General features: G+C 49.2%; 1 long non-coding RNA gene across 1 annotated transcript; it reads left to right on the top strand.

Moving 5' to 3' along the window:
- The first annotated feature begins 5,816 nt into the window (after positions 1–5,816).
- LOC4340713 (uncharacterized) lies at positions 5,817–6,835 on the top strand. The gene is made up of 3 exons (XR_003243156.2): positions 5,817–6,185; positions 6,267–6,365; positions 6,687–6,835. It is a non-coding gene; the product is annotated as an uncharacterized lncRNA (long non-coding RNA).
- The last annotated feature ends 596 nt before the right edge of the window (positions 6,836–7,431 follow it).

Here is a 7,431-nt window from a genome sequence, read left to right as displayed (position 1 = left end):
TGATGATATGATGTATCTACCTATTTATATTTTCTATAATAAAGTTATAGTCCGCTAAATTTACAACTCAACGCGCAACAATAACACATCATCACTCACTATCAATAATTACATATTTAACATAATGCAAGCATACTTCATCTACAATTTATTTAATTCTATAAATCAACATGTAACCATATCCAATTATCAACCATTACATCATTTACACAATATTTTAACAAACCTATCTATCATTTTTATAATATTTAAATTATACTTATCAATATGTTTCACATTAAAGTGCGGGTATCATTTGTTTGTTTCATGATAAGTACTGATAAACCAGAATTTCATTTTTTTTCATTTTAACTCCTATATTCATTGTCTCAAAATATATATTGAGAATTGTTTAGTAATTTTTGCAACAAAGTGCGGGAGATCACCTAGTAGTTTAATAATGGGGACATATCCGGTGAAAATGAGCTAAGTGTTGAAAACTCGTGAAAATCATACCTAAAAGTTTTGTAAATTCATGAAAAAAATATTAGAGATAGGTGTAGATATGAAATACATTCTCACCAAATCTCAAGTTCAAACTCAACTTCGTTTAGAAGTAACAAAAAAGACAAATTTCAGGTGAATAATAACAGGACACTATTCACCTGAAATTTGTTTTTTTTGTTTCTCATAAACGAACTTGAGTTTGGAGTTGAGATTTGGTGAGAATGTATTTTATATCTACATCTATCTCTAATATTTTTTTCATGAATTTACGAAACTTTTAAGTATGATTTTCACGAGTTTTCAACACTTAGCTCATTTTCACCGGATATGTCCTCTTTAATAATAGTACAGTTCACGCAGCTTTACTCCATTTCCAGTTTTTCATATGTGGGTTGAATTAGTGGACCTGAGTATGGAAGAACCAGGCCAGCCCGTAACCTACCTACTGGACCAGCCCACCAAGCTGCAACCAGATGAAAGCACCGAAAACGGGCCAAATGATGGCGACAGAGATGAAGACACCTGACATGACGCTGTCGCCGTATGACGAGGTGAACCTGATCATCACAGTACAGCGCACAGGCACAGCACACGGCGCCAAAATCGTGGCAGGGCGAGCGAACAGAAGAGCTGTGGTACACTGGTACTCCGTACTGGAGTACTACTTCAGTATGCATGCACTGATACACGCCCAGCTATTGGGCCAAGTGGCCAACAGCTCGGAAGAGAAAAGGGATGAAATAGTGAATGAGCAACGGGGATTGCCTGTAGTAATGCTGGTGTCCACACGTCAGCCACTGCTACTGCACCAGTAGTACTGTAGAGGATCTGCACTCGTGAATGAGCCATCTCTCTTGCAATGATAATTTCTACACAAATCTATACTAATATAAAAAAGGAGGAGTTGCACCCTCTAATCCTACATGCCAAATCATCTGCATTAATCCCTACCATCCATCCTCATTTGCATCGCCTCCGCATCGTCTAATCCCTAATCCGTACCGTCCACCCACGATTTTACCCCCTCCTCCACCACGACCGCGATTTTCGCCCGTCCGAAGACTCCGCCTCCGCGCCTCCTCGCTCCTCCTCACGTGTCCCCGCCGCCGCATTCCACCAATGCCCTCGCCGGAGTCGGAGCCGAAATCTTCCCAACAGGCCAACACCGCGCTCGCTCTTCCGATCTTCCAACGCTGTCGAGCTCCCGTCAACACCACCATTGTGTCCACCGCGCTCGCTCTTCCCTTGCCACCACCGACGCCGGTGCTGGCCCCTTTTGACTGTCACTGTTAGAGCAAGTTTAATAATATAGCCCACTACTAGCTCCAATTCATCTATAGCCAATTCATACAATAATTGCTTACTATACTATTAGTATATGGTCCCACCTGTTATACACACATTGCATCTTGGAGTCCGTGCTGCAACTGGCTACAGATATGTAGCTTGCTGCTCTTCTCTCTTATCTTTTATCTCATTAAAATATGTTTGTAGCTGGCTAATAGTCTGCTATTGTACCTGCTCTTAGGATTGACCCAGTCTGGGCCTCTTGGGTCCATATAGGAAGGATAAGTTCACTCTAGGTCCCTCATTTTGTCGTCGAGCCTGGAATTTGTCCTTAATCGAAATACCAGATATAATGGATCCCTTAATTTATAAAATCTGATCATCCGATATCGTAGACAGTATCATGCTCGGCTTTTAGCTGACGTGGCAAGCCGAGTCAACGTGGGACCCATGCGGGGCCCACATGTCAGTGGCTAACACTCTCTTCTCCCCTCTCTTCCCTTTCCCCTCTCTTCTCTCTCTCCCCTTTGCCCTGTAAGGTGACAACTGTCGGGAAGGACGGCATCACGAGTGGCGGGGAAAAGGGGCGGCGCCCAACGGTCAACGGGAGAGGAGAAGGACGTCACTCGATAGAGAGAAAGATGGCATGGAGAAGTGTGTGGTGGCTTGCGGCCTTCTCTCTGGTGCCTCTACCCGCCGCCCTCTCCATCTTGACTCCATCCGCGTCCCCGTCAGCCGTTGAGCAAGGTCATTGTCGATGTCGGGTCTGTCGGTAGCACACTTAGCTGCTTGAGCTACGCACACCGAGCTTCTTGACCTCCACCTTGAGCAACTTGAGGTACCTGACGGCCTTGTGGAGGACGGTGGGCGCGTCCATCTTGCTGCCGCCAGGATGATCCCCTTGAGTGTTCGCATAATATTCTTCATCTGCTCCTTCTTCCTCTCATCACCTCCGGCGCCGGCCTCGAGCTTCCGACCACCACTGTAGTCGGACCTCGACGCGTCGATGCTCACCCCGTACCTGGACAAGCACGTGGAGTCCGACGAGCCCCCAGCTCGGCACCCTGGCATGCGGCCCGTGCTCAGCATGGCCTCCTACTCCGTGCTCATCAGCGCGTCGTTCTTGTCCGTGATCAGCATGGACTGTAACTCTATATAGTTTGCTTAGACTCCACTGCTATTTCTTTCTGGCTCTTTGAGACGTCCCTCTCAGGCATTCGGTGAACACCCTCCACGCGTACCATATGGCCCCGAACCTGACGAGCGTGCTCAGCATGGTGTTCCTGAGGCAGAGAACCAAGCTCGGGTGCTCGGCATCCACATGCGCACACCCTGCATCCCACCGTCGACCGCGCGGTGCCATTCGCGGAGCCGGAACAGCGCGACGTAGGCATCCTCGTCGGGCGGCTCCGAGGAGGACTCGAGGAGCCAGAGCGCGCCTGCGCCAGCTGGCCATGGCTACAGAGCACCCGCAGTGTGGTGCTCCTGTCGAAGTAGGTGGCCTCCGCAGAAGCGGTGGCTGTGGCGATGCGCTGGCGAGGTTGGAGGAGAATGTCATGGTGAGGTTGTTCTCCCAGAGATACGTTCCGAGATCAACCTTTCCGCTGTGTTCGTCCATCAGCTTCCGCACGGTTTCCTTCTCCTCGCCGGTGAGCTCCAGATTGCCAGTACAGCTCCTGGACAGTGGTTTTCCCTACCGTATATACTTGGCACGGCCATGATGCCGTCCATGGTTTTCCCACCGCTGCCGCTCCAACGCCCACCCTCTCGCCCATTGCCACACCACTCCGGCTGATTGCCAGCGTCGCACAGGCAGCTGCAGTCGAAAGGGAAGAGAAAGGGCAGAGAAAGAGAGAGGGAGGGAGGGAGGAGGAAGAAGTATAGATGGCCAAAAGGCCCGAGGCCCGACGGCCCGGCCCATGGCACGGTATTTTGGCCCGGCCCAAGCACGGCACGGCCCGACGGAGGTCGGGCCCGTGCCGGCCCGGCCCGACCATCGGGCCGTGCCTGGGCCCCTCCACCGGCACGTTGGCTCGGCCCGGCACGATGGGCTGGCAGCTAGGCCCGGTACAAAAAAAATAGGGAAGTAAAAATAGACATATTATATGCCATGAACGAAAGAATAGGGATCTAAAATAGACTTTTTTATCTATACATATGTCAGCCGAAGAGGAGGGACAGAAAATAGACTTATTTTAGGTATACATATGTCAGCCCAAAGAGGAGGGACGGAAAATAGACTTATTTTAGCTATACATATGAAATAGTCCAAAGAGGAGGGACGAAAAATAGACTTATTTTAAAAAAGGCCCGATGGGCCACCCATGCCTTCGGGCCGGCACGGCACGGCCCGACAACTGGTGGGCCGTGCCTGGGCGGGAGGTGCAGCCCATGGGCCGGCACGCCCCGGCACGAAGTGCCTATCGGGCCGTGCCGGCCCGATTGCTGCTGGGCCGTGCTCGGCCGTGCCTGGGCCGGGCCATGCCGGGCGGGCCCTTTGGCCATCTATAGGAAAAAGGGGATGAGAGAGAATGACACGTGGGTTCCACATATTTTTTTAATGACAAATAGGTCCCACATATTTTTTTAATTCTAATGACACAAATGTGTCACGTCAACGCCACGTAGGACGAAGACCGGGTCAACATTGCCACGTAGGCATCACGTCAGTGAAATCACCCTCCAAAATTACCGAGGGAGTTAGATTGCATCGGTTTTAATAGTTAGGGGTTGAGATATTCGGTTTTGTGGTTTAAGAGAGTCAAAATGAGCTTATTCCTCCACACGTCCACACGGGGCAATCTTGTTAATTGGGCCATTGTTTCTTTGGAAAAAAAAAGATTGGGCCGGTCGGTGCTGGACCTGCTGGTCCATTTTGTCACTAGAGCTCGACAAACACCTAATAAAATATTGCGGATTTTAGATCATCGGATGCTTTAAGATTCATGCAGTACGACATAAACCTAACCACATCCCTCACACCAGTGTCGCACGAGAATCGGGATCAAGCGCTACTCACTCGATGTCCCCCCCCCTCTTCTCAAGTCAGTAGCGGTGAGGTACCCCGCCCCACCAGCCCCCATCCTCGTTAGCTCCTAACCACTAGGAGAGGCGGATCTAGGATATTGGATCAATGGTGTCATCGTTAAATCATAACAATTATCGTAGTTTCTAACAAAGTAATAATATACATGAAAAGTAATAAGAATAATGATAAGTAGTAGAGTTAATAGGTGGAATAATGTAGATGAACTTGCATAATAATTCAAATAACCAGCAGTTAAACATCCAGTGATCGCATGGTACTAAAACTAAGTTACCATCCTGAAAAACCACAAACTATATACTAGATCATACTAGATACATATATGCAAAATAAATAGCACCACAAGTATTTTTTTTCTACACAAACATAATATTACAAATGAATATTAAAAACCTTAGACCAGGTGTCCGTACACTATCCAACCGGCACCAAAGAACAACACTTAACAGCTCGGAGCCTTAGAGCCCCCAAAATCTCTAGAAATAAAATACCTAAACCAAATAAATTAATAGAAGTTTTTAAACATTATTTAGGTGACATGTTATATAAATGTAAGTGGAAAAGAAATTTGTTTGCAAACTGAATGGGAAGTTGGAAAAATTCATTGAGATGTTGGGATATGCGTTATTGATTAGACACAACATGTTCGGCTGCTCACTGCCAACAGCCCAACAGGCAATAGCTAGCCGGCTGGGTTGTATTAGCTAACTTTAGCCGAAGCAATTTAAGCAAATGATGGGCTTTCATGGCTGCTTCCATGGACGTGGTGGTGTCAAAGGATAAATCTCACTGGTGTCATCCATCATATAAAATCTATAGTTTTTGCCGTTGCAACCACAGCCGTCCGGCACTGTACGCTACTGTTTTACTGTTTCACTGTTGCATTACGCCAGGAGCCGTTCGATTGTTTGCTTGACTGGATCCAGCCGTTCGTTTTTTCCTTCTTTGCAGCCGCTACCAGCTCCCAGATATTCCTCTGGTCGTTCGCATCTACGCCGCCGCCGCCGCCGCTGCCGCGGCTTCTAGGTTTTCCATTCCCCATCCGCTCCCGCGACTTCCTTCGCGTCTCCACCGTCGCCGCTCCACCGTGGGTTCTTCACCGCTCGCCTTTCCCCTCACCAGATCGATATATCCCTTTCACCCGCGCAGTCTCCATCGCCGCCGTTTCTTTGTCTCTCTACCCCGTCGAGCCGAAATCGCTGCCATCGCTGATTTCCACACAATCTTCTGCTACGGTCGTCCTCAGCCATCGGCCCGCTATTCTATCAAGGCCTGCTGGCGTACATCTTCATTGGCTGGACACACCGTCCCCAACGGGATCGACGGGTGCCCACGGCTGCAGGTCTGCCCGCCCCTTCACCGCTAGGTGCGTATGTTTCGTCTCCGGTCCATCTCTCTCCTCTCTGACTTCTGAGTGCTTGACTAGCTTACCATGTTGTTGCTGTAGTTTGAACATAGGCCAAGCTATGTTTCGTCCTCAGCCATAGGCCATCTGCTCGGGGGTAATGGTGGGTGCCCAGTTGGTGAGGTTCCATTGCATCATTTTGTGAGTTACTTGGTTAGGGTGTTGGTGTTTATCTTGCTTTCACATGGTTCTGAAATATTGCTTATCATGTTTTATTTATCTTGATTATACTGTGTTGCTTTTGTCTTTGTCATTCTTCAGTTAAGAATGGTTGCTGCTTAGCTGCTAATCTATAGTTTATTTTAGGCTCAAGGGGATTCACTGATATTAAATCTATGCTTACATTAGCTATCTGCTTATTATGCTATGTTTCATGCCGTGTTTATCTGTACTTCCGGAACAATTTAACCATGTTTTTACAACTAACACTTGTTCTCTTCGCCGCTCCTATTTTGCACCCAGATCCTCACGGCTCACTGTTCGACAGAGCGAACCGTGCGAGCCCGCCTTGACGGGTTCAAAAGCCGTCTTCGGGCCAAGGATGATGAATTAGGCCGCAAAAATTTGGAGATGGAGGCCCTTGCGAACACCCTTAAGGAGGCGAAGGCCGAAAACAAGCGGCTCCAATCGGAACGGGAGAAAGGGAAGGAAGCTAGGGCCGAAGTCGATCTCTTAAAGGCCGAACTGGAGAAAGAGAAGGCCCACTCCGCCGTGCTCATAGATTATTACAACCTCACCGAGCCGAAGATGGAGGCTCTTCGGCAGGAGGTTCGCAAGGCCGAAGCAAGCGCTACGGAGGAGTCGCGGCGGTTTTCGCGGGAGATGGTGAAAACCACCTAGTCCGCGCGGACAGCGTGCCAAACGCTCCGCCTCGCCATTACTGATATGGGCGCAAAAGTGCAGGGTGTCCCCTCCGAAGATGCCTCAGCCTTCGACTTCTCCGAATGGACCCAACAGGCTGGTGGTTCGGTTTCGGACTGCGCCACCGCATACGGCGACTGCTGTGCGCGCGTGTCAGCGGCCTTTACCATGGGCCTCCTGCAGCAGTTCGGCTGCGAGCACATCGCCGAGTTCCCCAAGTACGCGAAGGGGGATTGGGAAATCAGCGCGCAAGACATTTCGCCCGCACTTCGTGCGTAGCGAAAACAATTCTGGCAGAAGGATGGCCGCTCCGCCGCTAAGGCGCGCCTTTTGGAGCAGCTGGTGA

This window comes from Oryza sativa, chromosome 6 (genome assembly GCF_034140825.1).
Source record: "Oryza sativa Japonica Group chromosome 6, ASM3414082v1".
NCBI lineage: Eukaryota > Viridiplantae > Streptophyta > Magnoliopsida > Poales > Poaceae > Oryza > Oryza sativa.
This window is presented reverse-complemented; position numbering and strand designations above follow the sequence as displayed.